This window comes from Lagenorhynchus albirostris, chromosome 11 (assembly GCF_949774975.1).
Source record: "Lagenorhynchus albirostris chromosome 11, mLagAlb1.1, whole genome shotgun sequence".
Taxonomy (NCBI): domain Eukaryota; kingdom Metazoa; phylum Chordata; class Mammalia; order Artiodactyla; family Delphinidae; genus Lagenorhynchus; species Lagenorhynchus albirostris.
The window spans coordinates 86003326-86024905 of record NC_083105.1 but is presented as its reverse complement, the minus strand read 5'-3'; positions in this window follow the sequence as shown (position 1 = coordinate 86024905).

Here is a 21580-nt window from a genome sequence, read left to right as displayed (position 1 = left end):
CTAGAAATGGGACCCCGATGTGACCAAAGTAGGCTGTTTACATATTATTTTTAGACAAAGAAACAATTATTTGCGAAGATTTAACAAAAATAAAGGGGCTCATGCTTGGGGTAACAGACTCGTGAAGAAGTAACAAAATTTGTTTATATAGCTTTCTTAGCCTTGAATTCCCTAACTCTGGTCATAAAGATGTTTTCTATCCTCCTAGCAGAGGGAGGATACCGTCACATGGGAGATTTATTTCCCACTTTCAGGGGGAAAGCTGGGGGTCAGAGTGGGTTTTTTTTTTAGTATCATTATTTTTCCACCAGCTGTTTCTCAAGTAACTTTAATTTAAAATAATCAATATGCCATTGAGGTATATTTTGGGACAGCCTACCCTGGGCCTCAACCAGAACCTCGACCAGCATTGTAGATAGCCAGGCTGGCATTATAGAAAGTCATTTGAGCACGAGAAGCTCAGGAATCTTAAATATACTAAGATGGACTTGGTCTTTGCCTACTGAAATTTCAGTATAAGTGGATAAAATACTGGTGGATTAGATACAATGAAGAAAATTGGTGACATTTACTAGATAAAGGGGCTTATAGTGTAGAATTTATATTTAGATTTAAATTGTGGTGAATGTCTTCCGGAAAGACAGCAATTTTAAGCAAGTCCTAGTTGGAAACCTTGGCAGAAAGTCAAGTGATGAAAACAAAGAGTGTTACAGGTAGAGAAGATGGCATGCAAGAATACACTAGAAGGCAGGAACAATGGGAGAAATGGAGATGACAGACCTACACATACTTCCTTTGGCCTGAAGGCTTTTGATTTTAAATGAAAAGTGGAGGAAAGGGAGAAGACATTTTATTACATATGGAATCCACTCAACTTTGACCCTCGAAGTAGGTCATTTCAGTATATTGGATGAGGACTTAAGGCATGAGGTTAGAGCAGCAGTAGATTGAGAGCGAGGCCTTCAGGAAGAATGAGTTTTACTTACAGATACCTGGTAAAGAGGCCTTATTAAAATGCTATTTATTTTCTGCTAGCTTGCTTCTAAACTTTCTTTTTTCACTATCATGTTCTTACATCTCTGTCCACCTTCCACTGCCACAAAACCTAACAATTTTTCTGGTTTTGGTTGATTGGTTCTATCTTTCAAATAGGAAAAATGCAGAGGAAGGTGGCCAGGGTATATTTATAACCATTTCATCAGATTTTATGTGTTTGCTTGAGGTATCGATGCAGCTTATGAAGAACCCCGTTTAATCTCAATAAAGCAATTGAAGTACTGAAGTCTTGAAAACTTCAATTTTATTCTTGTCAATCAGAATTAGAATTTTAGTAAGACTCACTACAAAACTAAAACTGTTGATAGTTTAGATATGTATTAATTACTTACATCTCCAGCTGATCTGACTATAAAATTGGAAAATCATAAGGTAGCTGACTAGGTGAATTTGATCAGTTGACTGGATATCAGCCACTGAAGTGGTACCTGACTGTGTTAATGATTGAGCAATAATTTGTAGGTTTTTTTCTTCTTTTTCAATTTCAAAACAAAAAAATATATTATGCAAATTTTAAGTGGACCTTCAAGTACATTTTGATTATGCTTTTGAAGGAGATAGCAGGAATTTTTGGAAGCCTGTCTTTGTTTTTTTTTTTTTTGGCTTTTTTTTTTTTTAATTTGCCTATAGTGCAAAGGGCATAAGCCAAAATTAGAAAGTCATTTGTTTATTCAGAGATAAGCGAAATATAAAGGTCAGAAGTCATATAAATGTCTCCACAATTACATTTGGCTAGTGAAAAATGAAAACTTTTTAACCTTCTTTTTATTTTGGTCATTCTTGACATGAGAACAAGGAATCATTTTTAAAAGTCAAGCTGGATGAGGCCTCAACAACCATGAACTCTACCCTTTCATTTGTGTCATAGGTGAAAACCAAAACCCCAAATGGTTACGTGAATAAATCAAAGTTCTGCAGTTAACGGTGGCAGAACTCTGTTGTGTAGAAGTCTTTTAAATAACTCTCTGTGGCACTTGCAATAAAATTTAAACTCCTTACTTAAGCACCTAACAACTTGTCATACTCTGCCTCTTCATCCCTTCCTGGCCTCATCTCTGTCAAACTTCCACTTTTAATCTTTGCTCCAACCATACTAAACTACTGTAGTCACCCAAACGTGTGTTGTTTCATGCTTTGCATACATAATTGCCTCACTAGAAGGCCATGCCTCCTTCTCAATTTGTCTAGCTAATCACTACTCTTTCTTTGCTGGGAAGCTTGCCCTGACTCCCCAAATGGACTTCCATAGCCCACCTCGTTGTTTCTGTGGCAATGCTACATATCAGAACTTCCATCATAATCTTACCACACTCCATTTTTTAAATCCCTCCCTAGATCACAGCTCCTGAGTGCAAGAATGATGGCCCATTTGAATTTGTATAACCATGAAAACAATAATAATAACAATAGTTAACATCTATTATGTGCTTACAATGAGTAGGCACTGTTATAATTGTTTTATTGGTATTAACTTATTCCTAAACACGATATCTACCACAGAAACACTCACTAAGTAGTTTCTCTTTGATTGTTTGGAATAATGCATTCATACAGGAGTGAGTGCCAGAATGCTGGCCTTAATAACTCCCAGTCCAGAGATTTGGGTAGATGCTACTACCGGTTATCTGATATCCAGACAGACAGAAGTGGATGTGGAAGCTCTTTGGCTGCCCTTCTGCAGATGTTTGAATCTTAGAAAGAGTAGAACATACCCACTTTACTGATGTAGTTCCAACTATTATAACTTGGCTTAGAGAAGCCAGATACTCAGAAAGCAGGCTTTCCTTGCACTCACATCATGGTTCATTGCAGGAGTTTTCTAGATAAATGGCAACCATTTCATGCCTCACAAGACTAACATAGATGGGTAACAATTTTACACCCAAAATTTATGCCAGTTTCTTTGTGTCTGCAAGGCCTTATATATTAAGTGAAATTACCAAAATTCTACTTCCCTTCTGCCCTTGATTCTCCATATTTCAGAGAGATTATGTATTTGCAGTGCTAGAGAAGGTGTACAGAGAAGGGTTACATTTACAGAACGGTGCTTATGTATCGTTGTACATAGACCAAAACATCTGGTGTTATTATTTATTTACATATTTAGCAAATAAAGTAGAATGAAGGCAATTCTATTAATGAAACCCAGCAACACATTTAAAACATCATTCAGATGCCATGGTAGTTAAAATAATGTGCTAATTTTTGGTTGAAAAAGAATGTGTTCAAATTTTTCTGACTTAGCCTGGAGTAGGATCAGTGCATGGGCTTTAGCCGGGTGGTCCAGGACCCCTGCAATAGTGTGCAAAAATTTGTATAAGAGGCCTGAGCTTTTATCAGGTGGTTAAAGGTATCTGTGTCTCTCAAGTGATTAAGAACTTCTGCTGTCAAGTATCTTCAGCCACCCAGCTTGCACAGCTCTGCAATATGGTTTAGGGAGTCCATATTTTAAAGTATTACTTTCAAAGTCAAGATTCAGCAAGTTAAGTAAACTGTATGCTCAGGTGGTCCCACTCAGGTCTAAGGTCAGCCACTCATGTGGCAGAACAATGTCTTTGTTTTCTATGCTGTAGCAAAATTACCTGTTTCTGTTCCTGCCTTTGCATTCTATTTGAATTTTGGAGGTTAAAATTACATAGTCTAATGGAAGAGTTTTCTTTCTAACTTGGGCTCTACTGAAAACAATCAGTAATTCAGAAGCTATCAGGTGGCCTTGGGAACTGTCTGTAGTGACATAAAAGGTAAGTTTATAATCACAAATTCTGTGACAATGAATAAAATCATGCCATAAACTGGAATTGTATGAACCACTTAACTGTGGTCATCATTTGGATAGGTTATTCAGATTCACAACGTTCATAAAACTTTGCTTGTGACTCCTTAGTTAAATAAACACATCTATTCTTGCTGTGAAGCTCTGTACAATTTTTTGGTTTGTTTAGAGCTGGTTAGGGGTATGAATTCCCCCAGACTCTACCAATGTGGATGTTGTGCTGAGATTCTAATATAAAACAGGTGAGAAATTCATGTTTGTCTGTGTATTAAACAAAATGATGATTTCTAAAGACTAAATATTCCTCTAAGAGCACAAAATCAAAACAACCTATAAATCATTTTATTAGATAAGAAATTATTGTTTACCCTGTGTTGCAAAAATACAAAGCAAATTATTGACATTTCTTATTCTAAATAAAAAAGATAATCTCACAACTGAGAAGACATGTCTTAACCTGCCCATGGCCTTCCCTAAGAGTTTAACATTCAGATTCCTGATCAACCTTAAATTCAACCTTTACTTTTCTCTAAATGAGGTTTACCTGCTTTATGATTTAATTGTTTTACATACAGTGATTTTGTGGCTTAGAAAAATGTTTAACTATTAGGTGAAATTTGCAGATATTATTACTGTTAAAATGTTTAAAAACCACTTAGAGAAACTCCCTCATGGAACAATCAATACAAAAAGTATTTTAATTCTGTAATACATTGAGAAAAGAGTGTTCTGCAGGAAGGAAGTGACTGATAGGGGTGCTGGAGTGACCCATCTTAAAGGCAGCTTCCAGCTGTATGACTTTGTAACCAAGCAGGACCCTCTGGGGCCTTCTCAGAACAGGACTCCCCATCACGTCCTTCACCTGCCTTTTGTCTGTAGAAAAGCTTTAGTCAAAGAATAAATTTACTCAGAGAAGTGAGAAAATGCAGGAAGAAAGGAAAACAGTCAAGCTAGACAAAATAATAATAGTTTAGCCATTAAACACAGTCAAGGACCTTTAGTTCCTCCACAGGGATGGATAATATTCTGAGCCATATCCTTTGAGCTGTTTTGCAGATACTGAAACCCCCACCAGGTGGAAGAAGTTAACTGTATGCTCCCCACAAATACGTAGACCCCAGACCTGTTGGTAACAGAAGGTTGATGAGGTTGACTCCCCATTACCTCACCACCAACCAACCAGGAGAATGTCCACTAGCTGATCACACACCCCAGGACCCCCCTCCCTCAACCTGTCTTTAAAAACCTTTCCCTGAAAGCCTTCGGGGGGTTCGGGTCTTTTGAGCACCAGCTGCCCTGGACTCCTTGCTTGGCGCCCTGCAATACATGCTGCACTTTCCTTCACCACAACCCGGTGTTGGTAGATTGGCTTTACTGCACACAGGGCAAGGAGACCCAGGTTTGGTTCAGTAACAATTTTATACTTCTATCATTGGAAAAAAATATGATTGTTTCCCACCAACTCTCTGAAGTGCTAATTTAAGTTTACATCAGTGTAATACATTTTATCTGAATAAGCAACGAGTTGCTTATTGATAATTTGTTATCACATTCTTTATGTTAACAAATCATTCAAAGAGCCACTTGAGTAATTCATGTAAGTGTTATGTTCTCCAGGGACTGGGCTTTGTTTAAAGTTAAATAACCAAACAGTTAAAACAAGGAGAGAATTAAATCATTTCACATCTTTTCCTTCATCTGTCATTTGACTAATATGCTGCTTCTTTACTTCAAGACTTTTAAAATAAATATGGATTGACTCACTGATTTGGTGTACTGGTTTTCTCTTCTTTAACTCCTCATTTGAGGCTGATATATTGACCCTCTTTTTAGTGATGGTTTTAAACCGCTTCTTTGCTCTTCTCAAGGTAACCTTGGTGATATTGTTACATTTGTTCATTATCATTTTTTATGCAGCAACTATCTCTATTGATTTGTCTGTGGCCTTTGATTCAGTGAATCACAACATATTGCTATTTGAGTGTCCCTCAATTTGGCAAAGTTTAACTATAGTGGAATGGTTCTCAGGCTACATTAGCGAATAAATCCCAGTCATTTTGTTTAATGGTGTTGAATCTGAGGTGAAAGTGTTACATTCAAAGTTACCTCAGGAGCTAATTATGGGGCTTTTTACTTTTTCAGTTTTTATTAATGACCTGCCGACATCATATAGTTCATGAAATGCTCTGAACGTGTACATGCTGATGATACGACCTCAGACCCAGAAAGAACTCGGGCAGTATGAAGGCATTGTGTGTCTAAATTAGACACATTAGATTTATTAAGTGCTGTTCACAACATAGATACAAATTTTACATAGAATATACAGGCTCACATTTTGTAAAACTACACAGAGCAATCCTGGGGAGTTTTATATTCAGCTACTTTATAAGTGGAAATAAGAGCACAAGTGGCTGAAACAGATGAGGAAATGTATATCTGGGTCTTTATATACGATCCTATCCCATATTAAAGAGAGCATTTTTTTTTAGAAAAAACTTCACATTTCAGAAGTATGCTATTTCCCACTAAGGAATTCAGAAAACAATGTTTAGCTTCTTTATACCCATCTCTTTGAATGTAAATGTGAAAGTATACTTTCTCCAGGATTTTCTTAAGTTCAGTCAATTATCAAGTGGCAAAATTTCTCCACAGTAACAACAGTTTCTTTGAGACTAGCTTACCAAGTACAATTTCATATTCATCCACTTGGTAAAGCATATATGAAGCTGGAATGGACACTGGGTATAGTCCATATGTTTTGGAGTAACTTCACAACTCACAGAAATCTCTTTTTCCTGCGTCCCTTGTAGAGGAGGGCAGGATACTGGATCACATTTAGAATAATAAGATTTCCCACACTTCTTTTGGACCAAGGCAGAGAAATTGATTTTTCAGGGAGAAAGAGAAGAAGTCTGGACAGATGGCTTTTGTGCCTGGGTTTTCAAGACATCTCTGGGTTCAGCAGCACAGACCTTGGGTTCCAGAGTCTCTTCAGAAGCTCATAATAAACCTTCTTTGTTTGTAGAAGCTGTGCATGTACTAATGACATAGAGATGAGAGCAATATGATTTCTGTACTCAAGGAACTTATATTTCAATGGGCTATACAGTGGTTAAGAGAATGCATTCTGAACAAAGTTACCTGGTTTTAATTAACTTCTTCTGCTACTGTTACCGAGTCCAAATTCATACTGCTCACCTAATGATGGTCCAGTAAATTGAGAGATGAGTTGTTGGGACAAGGAAAAGTGACTTTATTCAGAAAACCAGCAGACTGAGAAGATGGTGGACCAGTGTCCCAAAGAACCATCTTACCCGAGTTAGAATTCAGGCTTCTTTTATAAGTGGAGGGGATGTGGTTAGTTGTTGCAAACTCCTTGGTGCCGGAATCTTTTGTTCTTGCATCTGTCCACATAGGTCAGGTCGTGATGTTCCTGTAAATCTCCAACAAGACAAATGTTATTCTCTGTTCTGCAACTTATTATCTCTCTATGAATGGAAAAGTGTTATACCTTTAAAGGTCAGAGCCTTGAGAATGGTTTATTCTATTTATATCAGGCTACAGGCTACATATTTAACTTGCAGCAAAAGCAACAGAATACAGAGGTTAAAGTAAGAGAAACAGATCTAATATGGAGTCAGATTTGTTCTTCCCTATTACACTACAATCAGCTGAGTAACTCTGGGCAAATCACTTATCCTGTCTGGCTTCAGTTTCCTCATCACTAATACGGGGCTCATAATTATACCCACCTCATGGAGTTGCCAAGGGTTAAATTAGATAATACATGTTAAAGGTTTACATAAGTGACATACATAGAAAGTGGTGAATGAACAGTTGACTCTGATTATTATTAAAGAAATGAGCATCCAACAATAAGGTAAGTGCTATAAAAGTATAAACAAAACAAAAAATTCCAAGAGCACAAGAGGCAAAATGATCAGTTTTGACTTAAGGAAATGGAGATTGGATTAAAGAGAACCTCATAGAAAAGATGACATTTAAAAATAATAGTCACTACTACACAGTAGTGACTATTACGTTGCAGGCACTGAACTGAGCACTTCAGAGGCTTGATCTCATTTAATCCTCACAGTGCCCTGTAAAAGGATTCTTCTTTTACCGAGGACACTGAGGCTCAGGAAAGCTGAGCAATTTGCCCCAAGTCCCAGAACCAGGAGCTGGTAGAGCCGGGAAGCAGTGCCAGATTCCCACCAAGGTTTAAGCACACTAACCTCCATGTTCTAACCACTAAATTCCATCTCCTTTCCCCTTGAGCTCATTTTGAAAGGATGTATGTGAATTTGCTGGTTGAAGAAGGGAGCTAGGCAGAGAAGAATTTCAGGTAGAGGAAAAAATATGTACAAAAGCACAGATGTGTTAAAATACATGAAAGGAACCTGGGACCACATGTAAAGGGCTATTGGGGCCATGCTGAAGCGTTTGGATTTGGGTTTGTGAACAGTGAGGAACCACTGAAGATTTCAAAGCCACTGAGAGAAGTCACATAATCAGATTTGTATTTGACAGTAGAAATACCATGGACAGTGGTTCTGGATGGATTGGAGGGTGATGACTATTAGAGGTAGGAGACCTTTGCGAAGATCTGGGCAGGAAGTAGTGAGAGCTTGAAGTTAGAGAATGACGGAGGAGTAGAGTGGAAACGACAGGTTTGAGAGGCGTCTCAGTGCTGGATTGAAAAGGGTTTGATAACCGATTGCCTGAATGAGGGAGAGAGAAGCTGAGGCTGACTCAGATCTCTATCTCAGTGCTGGGTAATTGAAATTAATGGAGATGGTGAATACAAGTTTACTTAATTTCCATGTAAGGGTTTGTTAGGTAAAGGCAGGGTTAAGAAATAGCAAACGTTCTAAAGGATATTTTAGGATATGAGGGGACATTTTCAGAGATTTAAACTTGACAATGCAAACTTCTATTGTCTGTAGGAAGAGTAAAGGAGAAATTAAAGGTACCAGCACCTTGGAAATTTTCCAATTGCCATTACAGGCTCTTAGAGGGTCAGTGGAAGTGGCAAGTATGCACAACTTTCAATTACAGTAAAAGCTCACTGATTTGGATTAATTGGGGTAAAGGGCAGCCTGACTAAATAAAAGTCTGATTTATAGAAAAAAATTTAAATAAACTCAGTTTGATTACTTTTAAGTATTTTCAGCTAAATTAACTCTATTTTTTATTAAAAGTGATAAATTACTAAGGATGATTTGTAAATAATATGAAAAGGACCCAATCTGAAGGGCAATTATATTTATTAATTTATTCATTCATTTAATAACTATTTAGCACCCACCCTATGCCAGGCAATACTGAACATGAATGATGCTTCTAAGCGTCACAATCACTTTATACCTTTAAATTAACCATTCTCCTTCTTTTCTTAGAAGTCCAAATCTTGAAACGTCTTAGATATCTGGCCTCAAAATGAGTTGCCTTGTAAGCCTTTCTGTGTTTTGCAGAAAATAAAAAGATCTCCATTTAAATGGTCACAATTAATGAGGCAGAAATTTAAGGAAGTTTTTCTGTAGCTGAGGCTCCTATAGGTCTCTGTGCTTCTGTTCTTACAACACTCCCATCCATCTTCCTCTCCACCCTGGGCACAGTTTCTAAAATGTAAATTTGACCCTGTGGGTTCCAAGTTTCATCTCCTTCCATCTTGGATACCATCTACAGGATAACATTGAATCAGGATCTCTGGCGTGAAATTCAAGACTCTGGTCGTATCTGAATCCTTATCTATCTCTATGTAACTCACTGAAAATTTGCCCCTTGCTTGCTTCACATAACCTGCTGCTCCCTGGCTCTGTATTTTTGCATATGTTGTTCCATCTGCTTAGAAGTCCCTTCAAATTTTATCCTTGAACTTTTATTCATCTTTCAAGACTTTGGTCAGGAGATATTTCCCCTTTTCTCTCTCTCGTGGACTCATCCCTTCCTCTGCTTTACTTCTATGCTTCTGATCTTGAACGTATCACATGAACATTTGTTTGTTTGTTTTTAAAATGTTTCTTTCCCCAACTAGACAATAAATTTCTTGAGGTCAGGGGCCTTGTTGGATTCATCTTTGTCGCTGTGGTACCAAGTACAGCAGGAGGCACCATATAGACACTAAGAAGTATTCACTGAATTGAGTTGAGTGAAATCTTCTTCACTAGTGTGGATTCTATCAAAGCTTCTTGCTTTACCTTTTTATCCTGGCCCCTAATCATTCAATGTACTCTCACGTATCATATGAGAAGGAGAAAGTACCTGGTAAAATTTTTAAAAATCAGGTAATGTTATTTATTTTTATAAAATTAGGTTGAGAGTGTGTTTTCCAAGGATATATATATATATATGCTTTCTTACTTTTAGATTTAATTTTTCCGTACATTCCCCTCTCATTCCTTCAGCCTACTCTCACCACATCTTCGCTCTATCACTGTCTGTATAGGTTCAAAGTCAACTCTATAATTAAACTAGAACTTTCTCCTTAAATCTCTGTTCAGTGATGTGTCATCCAAAGCTCAGAAGATTTCACATTTGGAGGTTAGGCCTATTTAAGTGCTGTAGTTCACTGCCATAAATTCCTGGTACATTTGATCCTCTGACTATTAGCTTGCTCCACTGTCCAACTCTCCCAGCAGTTATGTCTTAGGCACCTAACAGTAAATGATCACTATGACAAGAAGAAAAGCAATTAATTAGATTAATGTTCAAAGAGTCTCCTTCAAGTTGTCAATACCCATATTTATATCATAATGCTGTAATTTTGGCAGAATTATTTGCTTTTTATGAAAATCTGATGAAGCAATTTTCAGATTTCCTAACATGAATCAAAAATTTGAAAAACATACAGATAAATATCCATCTTCCTGTTAATTCTTCTCCATTTTAAGTAATTTTACATTTTGGGATTTGGGCTGTGAAAGATGATTAACCAAATATTTTAAGAATGGGTTTTCAAGCAGACTTTCCAGTCCAGTTGTGAAAAGTCAAGGCATTCTGATATGACTTCATCATTAAAACAGTTAAGTAATAGAGTTAGCTTAAGCATTTTTGGTCTTTGCTGACTGAGAGCAAAGCAGAAATAGAATGGTGAAAAGATTTTTCTTAATACGTGTAGGAAAGTCATTTAGTAATTTGAGAACTTTCTAAAGTGCTACAGGATGTAGTATGTATGAGGCTTTAACACAAACACAAACCCACACACAGAGCATTATAAGAGAGAATAAACACAGAATATTCTCTAAAATTCACCAAAGAGAAAAGTAGTAGAACTCAAAGTAGGTGATTGTTCTGATAATACCCAATGAACTAAAGTCCATCCCAGTTTTAGTTTTTTAAGGAACCTCTACACTGTTCTCCATAGTGGCTGCATCAATTTACATTCCCACCAACAGTGTGGGAAAAGGGTTCCCTTTTCTCCACACCCTCCCCAGCATTTATTGTTTGTAGATTTTTTGATGATGGCCATTCTGACTGGTGTGAGGTGATACCTCATTGTAGTTTTGATTTGCATTTCTCTAATGATGAGTGATGTTGAGCATCTTTTCATGTACCTCTTGGCCTTCTGTATGTCTTCTTTGACAAAATGTCTGTTTAGGTCTTCTGCCCATTTTTGGATTGGGTTGTTTGTTTTTTGATATTGAGCTCCATGAGCTCTTTGTATATTTTGGAGATTAATCCTTTGTCCGTTGCTTCATTTGAAAATATTTTCTCCCATTCTGAGGATTGTCTTTTCGTCTTGTTTATGGTTTTCTTTGTTGTGCAAAAGCTTTTAAGTTTCATTAGGTCCCATTTGTTTATTTTTATTACTTTAGGAGGTAGGTAAAAGAAAATCTTGCTGTGATTTATGTCAAAGAGTGTTTTTCCTATGTTTTCCTCTAAGAGTTTTATAGTGTCCGGTCTTACGTCTAGGTCTTTATTCCATTTGAAGTTTATTTTTGTGTATGGTGTTAGTTAGTGTTCTATGACCCAGCAATCCCACTACTGAGCATATACCCTGAGAAAACCATAATTCAAAAGGACACATGTACCCCAGTGTTCCCTGCAGCAGTATTTACAATAGCCAGGACATGGAAACAACCTCAATGTCCAATGATAGATGAATGGATAAAGAAGTTGTGGTATGTATATACAATAGAATATTACTCGGCCATAAAAAGGAATGAAATTGGGTCATTTGTAGAGATGTGGATGGACCTAGAGTCTCTCATACAGAGTAGAGTAAGCCAGAAAGAGAAAAACAAATATCATATATTAATGCCTATATGTGGAATCTAGAAAAATGGTACAGATGAACCTATTTGTAGGGCAGGAATAGAGATGTAGATGTAGAGAATGGACATGTGGAAATGGGGGGGAGAGGGGAAGGTGAGATGAATTGGGAGATTAGGCTTGACATAAATATACTACCATGTGTAAAATATATAGCTAGTGGGAACCTGCTGTATGGCACATGGAGTTCAGCTTGGTGCTCTGTGATGACCTACATGGTGGTGTGGGGGCGGGGAGGAGAGGAGGGAGGTCCAAGAGGGAGGGGATATAGGTATACATAGAGCTGATTCACTTTATTGTACAACAGAAACTAACACAACATTGTAAAGCAATTTTACTCCAATAAAAAAATAAAGTCCATCCCATATTTATATATACCCAAGTGTTCTAGAAGTAGATGTTTAAGATAGTGCATGTAATTAGAGGTTTAGATGTCTATGGAGACCTGGTAATGTTTTGCCTGGATGGGTTCCTTTTGTTACCTATAGTGAGTTAGCAGAAAAGAAGAAGACATAGTGATAGATGTCTTGTCAGCATCCTTATGCTCTGTTCAGAAATGCTGATCATTTTACTTGCAGCCTACATTTTTAAAACTTTGACTCCATTTTATTTCACTGAAAAAGACACATTTAATGCTAGTGCAAAGCTTTTGTGAAGGCCTTCCCTTCATCCTTGACTGCTACATGAAAGCAGTTAATCAATTAAGGAAGCCCATCACGAAGGATCATAAATTGTACAACTGATGTCACCGGAACTATGATTGGCCTTGCTGTTTGTATTATTACTTATCAAATTTGTGTTATTACTAACACCACATGACAGCATAAGGAGAGAACCCCTCACTGGTGTTTGTTTAAAGGAACCTCCAGCAGGGGTGTCTCTTCATGATAGTCTGTGAAATCCCAATCAATGCACAGATTCAATTCTACATTTCAACTGTGTTGATACACAGTATTTTAGCCTCTTGAAAGAACAAAATGCATGAAATAACCTATGTCTAGGATCCAAGGAAAGGCATTCTGTGTCACCTCGTAAATATCCGTTTAAAAACAGACAACAAGGTCAGTTCTGTTGGCCTCCACTCCTGGAGATGGGCCTTTTGATAATCTTGGGGGTTACTTTTGGGAGTTGGGCTTTGATAAAGGCAAACCTAAAGGGAGCCTGTGAGTCGCTTCCTTGGGCTATCTGTTCTGATTTTATGCCCAGATCCCAGTGCAACAGCACATGAATGCATTAAATATCAAGAAACTGCACTTGCTTGGGGAAGGTGGTGGGGGTGGAGAGAGTTTTGGATAATTCCCAATCGATCATGATATCTAAAATAAATGAAGAGAGCATCCTTTACTCTATTATGCTCTTTAGTGCAATTCAACAAATATTAAATGCCTGTTATGTGAAAGATCCAGGGATCCAAAGTCAGGTTTATGAAATAAACAGTCATAAAAATTCTAATCATGAAAATTCATGATCCAAAAAGCTCTGCGTTAATAATTGTCCTTGTGAATCAGCCCTTTCCCCAGTGTCTGTTAATGCCAAACTTGGCTGACCTGGCTTCAGGTCAGATGTTTACTACAGGTACTCATTCATTCATTCTTTGATTCATTTGTTCATTCAGTCAGCACATTTGTTGAGCATTTAATATGTGTTGGTACTGTACTATGCTAGTTGCTAAGACTGAATACAAGGGCTAGGGGAAAAACACATCTTTTGTTCTTATGGAGAATACACTCTAGTGTAATAAAGTAATATGTTCAATTGGTCAGTATAATTCTAATTCATAATCAGGCAGCATTCAGATATCTTTATAGAAATAGGCAGAAACTCAACTACCTGCCTTATTATATGTTTTCTCCTGAGGTTCTTTCCTATGCTAACTGGCTTCCCTAGCTGATGATTTTTTTCTGACTTATAACACAGGTTTTCACTCTGACTCTTTCTCTATTGATTCCAGCTGTTATAGAATTCTTGACTGGGTTAGTTAATTTGTTCAGTCTTCCTGGACTTCGATTTGTGGCTCTTGCCTTCAACTCTGGGCCTTAGACCCTGATATCTGGCCTTTGCTCCTGTCTTCGTGATATCCAGGACCTCAGGATGAGTTTTTAGGCTCATCTCTGGTCTCTATGAGGGTATTGCTACTGGGGTTCTGCCATTGCACTCAGACAATTTAGGGTTTACGCCAATGTGAGCACATCACTATGGGTAGCTCTAGTTTGGCCTATTCTCCAAGTAAATGAGTGTATCTGCTGTGTCTGGCCACAATATGCAGTGCAACAGCCAACCACATCCATGACCCAGCAGTGTAGAACGATAAGCATTGACTTCGCTTATGGGTCTGTGAGTGGACAGGGCAGTTCTGTTCTTGCCTGCCTAGTTATTGGCAAACAGGCTTATTGATTTTTGCTGGACCCTAGGCCTGGACAACTGGGATGACTTGGTCCTACTCTCCCACCTTCCAGCAGGCCAGCCTGGGCCTATTTTCACGGCAGGGGCAGGGTTCTGAGAAAGAGAGAAAGCAGATAAGACCACTTGAAGCCTAAGCTCGGAATTGAGACAGTGTCAGTTTCACTGACTTTTTTTTTTTTTGGTCAAAGTAGGTTACAAGGGCAGCTCAGAATTCAGGGGTGAGAAAGTAAACCCTGCCTCTTTTGAAGGGAGTAGCTGCAAAGTCATGATTGCAAGAAGAATGGAAAACTGGGACTTTTTTTTTTTTTTTTTTTGCAATCAGTCTTCCACAAGGAATTGGTTTCCAACTATTAAACCAGTGTATTTCTCTGCAGTTTTAGGCTTGAACTTGGCTAGGACTGGGCATGTGGGCCTGAAGTGTGGCAGAGAGAAAAGGAGATGAACATGGTGTTTTTCCCATCACTCAATAAAGCAGCCTTGAGAGCTGCACACAGCAGCCCAGGAGGGAATGGGGACGGGGCGTGGTCGGTAAGCAAGGGAGGAGATGAAATGTACGTGACCAGGAGTACAAGGCCCCCTCCTTCTGGGTGTTCAGCTGATGGCTCCCACTTTCATCTTTGCTTCTAAGAGCAAGAGGAAATAAGGAATCTTCTGGGTGGCTTCTCTCCGGGAGTTCTGTGGGCCCTCACCATCTGGATGGTAGACCCAACCAGGAAAAGAATATTGGTTACTGGAAGGAGTTTCTCATTGTAGGTCTCTGTAAGTGGACACCTATTTCCAGACTTATACAAAGACACATAGGATGGGGTGAGTCGGGGGCGTTTGGGATACAGGTTATTTCATACCTGCTTCTTATTTACCAAGCACACCTGTATGGTTTGTTTTCAGAAATCAAATGCTCTTTTGTTTTTAATCCTTTTAGTTATTCATATTACTGACTTGAAAACACAGTGAGCCAAATAATATTTCCTATTTTTCTCATATCTTTTAGAGACATGATTCATCTCTAGGGACACATTAATACAGAAAGGTTTTGCTGAGAAGGCAAGTACACTTACTCAGAGTCTTGAAGCGTTATTGTTGAGTGATATGCATTTGTACCATATGATTTCTAGGATAAATGGTTTTGGACTGTCTTGGCTAAGCAATATCCTGTGGGATCAGTTGACAGTGGGTATACTATATTTATTTAATTCACTCTACTTAACTACAGTTCATTTGTGTTGCTTTGTAGTTTATTTACATCTGGACACTTACTTTAGCATTGGGTTAGTGTTTTATTTACTCATAAGAATAATACATTAACTACAAAGAACAATCTCTCACTTATCATCAGACAAATATATTTGATTATCTCTCTATGAGTAAAATGTATAGAATGATGGCATCTCAGAGTCAGCAGAGACCATAGTAATTATTTTGCAGCTATACTGATGCAAAGAGATGACAGTTTATTTTCCAGTGTATGTATCTTTCTCCCCTATGCTGGATTAATCTTCAGAAACACCAGTGAATTTTAGTCAACTTCCTTGACTAACTGTTGTTGCGGTGTCTAAGATTTTCAGGCATTGTTTGATAAAGCAATTCCTGGCAATGAGCTGGCAAGAGGTCTTTTTTCACTCTCTTGGCACATCTTCCCACCTCCAGCACAGCACTGCCACCAGATGCGGGATGGAAGGTGAAGTTTAGAAAAAGATACCACCTTATGTGACCCCACAGAACTTGTCATATTTTTGGCTAAGGAAGCCGAAGATGAAAGATGCAATGGCATAAAAGTGCATGCCATAGTCCAGGGGAAAAGCAAACGATTCTGTTTGGCTGAAATACAGAATGATGAAAATAACCCAGCACAGGTAGGTTGGGTCTGTGCTAATCCTCTAGGAAGTGGGGAGACTTTGAAGCTTTTTCTAGCAGGATATTTCAATATCTGGTGACACTGAGGAAGAAAAAGTTAAGCGAAGAGCTTTAAAGATGGAGAGAATAGTTATTTAAAATATGTCTTGCAATAGACTAGACAAGACAGGATTAACACAATTGCAAAGGTGGATTTGGTTTGCTGGTTTGGTTTTTCCTGTGGGACATTTTAGAGGCTGCACTGGTAAAATTGGATGTAAAGGAAAGAGAGAGAGAAAATTAGATAATGAATTTAGAGCTTCTCACTTGGGATGATAATATTATTAATAGAGCTGGCAGAAATAGGAAAAGGAACATGTTTCGGTGGAAAATTAGTTCAGTTTTCGATGTGTTAAATATGAAGTAGAAATCCAAGTGGAGATGGCATATTAACTGATAGAAGCTGTGTCTGGAGTGCAGGGCAAAAGTTGGGGGTGAGAGCTATAGATTTGGGAGTCACTGGCAGATGTGAGGGCAGCCAAAGCCATTAAATGAGCCAGATTGCCCAGGAAGGACTGAGCCATTAAATGAGCCAGATTGCCCAGGAAGGACTGAGAACATAAACGTTCAAAGAATGGAAACAAACACCAAAAAGGGTGGGAGTAATGGAAGAAACATCATATCAAAGAGGTGGAGAAGGCAAAACAAGATCTTGTCTTTAGACTGTTCAGTTTCTGATTGAAACTTCTTTTGCAAGTTTCATTGATCCAATATAAGCTACTTAAAGTGATACTTATTTGGATATACTTTCTTACATGGACAGAAGGATGGAAAGCTGGGGACGGAAAAGCCATTTATTGATCTCCTATTTTAAAGAGACATATTTTTCTTATTGTATTAGCAAAATCATTTCATCTCTCCAAAACTCTGATTAAAGCTAATTTCAAGCCCAAAGGTATACTTTCTTGTGTTACTTGTCTCGATTTTTTCATCTTAAGCCGCACAATCCCAGTCAACTTTTTTTTTTTAATTAATTTATTTATTTATGGCTGTGTTGGGTCTTCGTTTCTGTGCGAGGGCTTTCTCCAGTTGTGGCAAGCGGGGGCCACTCTTCATCGCGGTGCGCGGCCCTCTCACTATCGCGGCCTCTCGTTGCGGAGCACAGGCTCCAGATGCGCAGGCTCAGTAGTTGTGGCTCATGGGCCTAGCCGCTCCGCGGCATGTGGGATCCTCCCAGACCAGGCTCGAACCTGTGTCCCCTGCATTGGCAGGCAGACTCTCAACCACTGTTCCACCAGGGAAGCCCCCCAGTCAACTCTTGTAATTATTAGTTTCAAAAGGTATAAAACAACATAAGTGTCCATCAACAGATGAATGAGTCAGGACAATGTGATATATCTCTATATCTATCTATCGATCTATGTTATGGACTATTATTCTGCCTTAAAAAAAGAAGGAAATTCTGTCATTTTAGACTATATAGATGAAGCTGGAGGGTATTATGCTAAGTGAAATAAGCCACACAGAGAAAGACAAGTACTTCATAGTACCATTTACATGTGGAATTCGAACTCAGAGAAACAGAGGGTAGAATGGTAGTTGCCAGGGATGGGAGTTAGGGGAGATAGGGAGATCTTGGTAAAAAGGGGCAAACTTTAAGTTTATAAGATGAATAAGGTCTGAGGATCTAATGTGTGACATAATGACTGTGATTGATAACTCTATATTGTATAACTGAAATTTGCTAAGACAGTAGAACTTGAAGTGCTCTCACACACACAAAAAAAGAAATAGTTGAGGTGATGCATGCATTCATTAACCCAATGGTGGGAAATCTTTCCACAATATTAAATCATTGCATTGTACACTATAATACCCTAAAATTTTATTTCTCAGTTATATCTCAATCAAGCTGAAAAATATGTATAAATATAATATGCTTATCAAAAATTCAAATAGGGCAGAATGTTTTACTCCCTCCAACACAATTGCTTATTTTCACTTCCTGGGGTCTCACTGATTACATTTCTTGTATGTGTTTCTATAAATTTACAATTCATAGAATTTATAATATTAGATACATGCACAGATATACATGTACATACAAGAAGTCCTCAAAGATCTACACTAAACTTCAATAACCTTAAGGTTGGATTCTTTCCAGGTTTGTGCAAACCTTATTGTGCAAACCCGATCCTAAATATGAAAGAGCTGGAAAGTTCCTTCTCATGATCTATGGCTGTGAGAATGATCTCTCTGTAGATCATCTTTGGCAGAAGCCTAATGTTTCTGTGTCCAATCTACTTATTTCTAAATTACTCTAAGCCCCACACTTTAATTTTTTAACACCTCTTTTTTGCATATCCAAAGCTATATGGATGTGTTCTACATGTCAGCAGGTGGTCCATCCACTTCATGCTTCACTTATCGGGACAGAAGAGCCACAGATACTTTGACAGCTCAATCTTCTTCCTTTCCTTACCTATCACTTTCTAGGAAGGTAAATGTAGAGCATACAGAATTTTTTCAATAATGATATGAAATATGATGCCCTCATCAGCAAGCAGAGACATGGGTCAATGTTTTAGCTTTAAGAATACATTTTTTTCTCTCTTGAGGGATCCTCAAGATAGCTGCCAATGATGCCTAAGACTTTTGACACAACCATGAAGTGATTTTCCCTTTTTATAGAAGCAGATGCAACTAATAATACAGTGTGATTGTGCTATCGTCACTGCCTTTTCCACATATATTCTGGGGAGAATAATATCTGCTAATACCTTTAAATAAGTTGTGTTTATTTGCTTGCTCTTTTTGATATGCATAGATTATAGAATGGCTTGTCCTTTTATATCCCAAATAAGGCAAAAGGACTTTGTATTTGGATTCTACCATGGACCTAAAATTTCTGTTCATGATAATCAAGAACCAAATTGCTCACTTGCTTTTCTAAAGCTTGATGTGCTGTGGTTATGAGCAAGAGTCCTCCCTTAACGGTGGGTGGACGACATCAGCTCAGGGTTAGAACCATTCACATCTGGACCGAAGATTCTTATGTTCAGGAAAAGTGCTTGAGGCAGTATAGGTAACACTTGGGTAATCCTTAGGTATAGCGTTTGGTAGAAAGCACAGAACAGAAAGCCTAAGGAAAAAATGCTTCCTTGTTGCACATCTTATTAGAGTCTCCCAATCTTATTAACATGCAGACGTCCAGAGTAATTTATTTGTGAGCTTCTTAAAATAGACAATTTATTCACCTTTGTGTCTGACTCTATACCTAACATAAAGGCTTACACTAAGAGGGCTCACTAGGCGTTTGCAACAGGGAATTAAAAGTTCAATTAGGCATTATGATTGCTTTCTTAGTCAATTTAAGATCCATATGACAACAGATGAGTTGCATGGCTATTTTGGCCTCAGTTTTCTCATCTGTGATATAGGATGAATAATACCTCCTTTTACATGATTGATGTAGTATAATAGCCGTGACTGATATTGGAATAATTTGTGTGAAATGTTGCTAAACCCAGGCAACAAGTAATTCTTAGTTTCATTTTGGTGTTTTTCAGAGAAAAAATGATTGCCTACTGTTAGTTTTGAAAGTGATTTGAAAATAATAGTGACTATCCTAAAGCAATTTTCCCTTTGATTTCTTCATAACAGAAATGTTTACTTGCTATGCTTCCACTTTCCACTACAGTAAGTGTGTTACCTTCCAGAAACAGTCCTGGAAATTTAAGTGACACAATGAATTATTTTTCTTATGGTAATTTCAGTCACTAGCATCATTACTTTTCATTTACTTCATGCTTTTGGACACCATCAGAAGGGGGGGAATAGTACATTACTGTAATGTGGGGCTCATACAATATAGAAGAACCATATTAATAACTCTTCCACCTACTTGGCAGAAAAATCAATGCACTGCATTTTATCATTGCACATGGGGACAGTTATGTAGTGTTCCATAGATTATAAACATTTGATAGGGCCCTAGGAAAAGCTAGATAAAGAGGAAAATCTAGATTAAAAATTAAATTAGAAAATTAATGGTAAATATAACTAGGATATCCTGGAAGAATAAGGAATTAGAATTTATTTTATGTCAGTGGCCTAACATCGTCAATTTTCATGTCACATATTTGCACTCGTTTTACTCAGTGCTGACAGTGGCTCTGACAGCATTACTCAAATCACACTTTTCCACATTGTAAATGCTATTGTTTACAGTTTCCTTTGTATTAAGAACAAATAGGGCAACCTTAAAAATTATACACTCATAGGTGTTTAATTTCGTTTCTTAATTTTGCTGTTGATGTGTTTTTCTACGTATCTCCATCATTGCTCTTATGGAATTGCTTTATGGCACTTAGGTTATATACCTGTCTTCTCTTGAGGAAAGGACTGTGTATTATTCATCTTTGTATCTAAGTCCCCCATACCATGCCTTGCTCATTATAGATGTTCAATGTTTGCTGAATAAATTCCTGAATGAACCAGTATACCAAATTATTGGTATACATACAGTGTAGTGTCTGGAAACAATTCATCCACGAATACTTGAGTTTGTTCTCACTCCTTCCATCTCACATTATGTTTATATTGCAGATAGGTAAATTGACACTCACTAGTAACTTGCCAAAGTATTCATAATTATGCCAGGAATCAATGTTTCTAGCTATAATGAACGACTTGTACATTTAAAGAGGAAATACTACACACACACGTATATGGGTAGTAACAAAAAGAGAGTGGAATGCCATCATCTCTTTCTGCTCTTAACGGAGAGGTTGTGTCACTCTCAGGACTAACTCCATTTTCCCAGTTATTTATCATTCATTGAAAGAAGTTACTTCTGAGTTATTATAGTGTTGGGTTGTGAAAAATTTAATCCATGAGCTTATTAATTCTCTCTGAAAAAATAAGCTTTCTCTTTCTTTACATTTGTGATGCACACATTCATAGGACATAAAGATTTTCCTAGGTGCCAGCCCGCCAAAGCGCATTTTATTGAGCTGACTTTGACTTATGACATGGTCTGGTCTCTTAGAGATTACTGCAGCAAGTGAAGGCATAAGTAGAACGGAAGAGTTCTGTACTGTGCATGGTCCATCAACATTAATGAGAGTTGTAAATGCTCTACGAGTATGAAGTACAAAATGGACGAGCAAAGTTGTTTTTATTGGTATTTATTCATGGCTGATCAGTGTCTGTGGCACCTGTAAACACATAACAGGT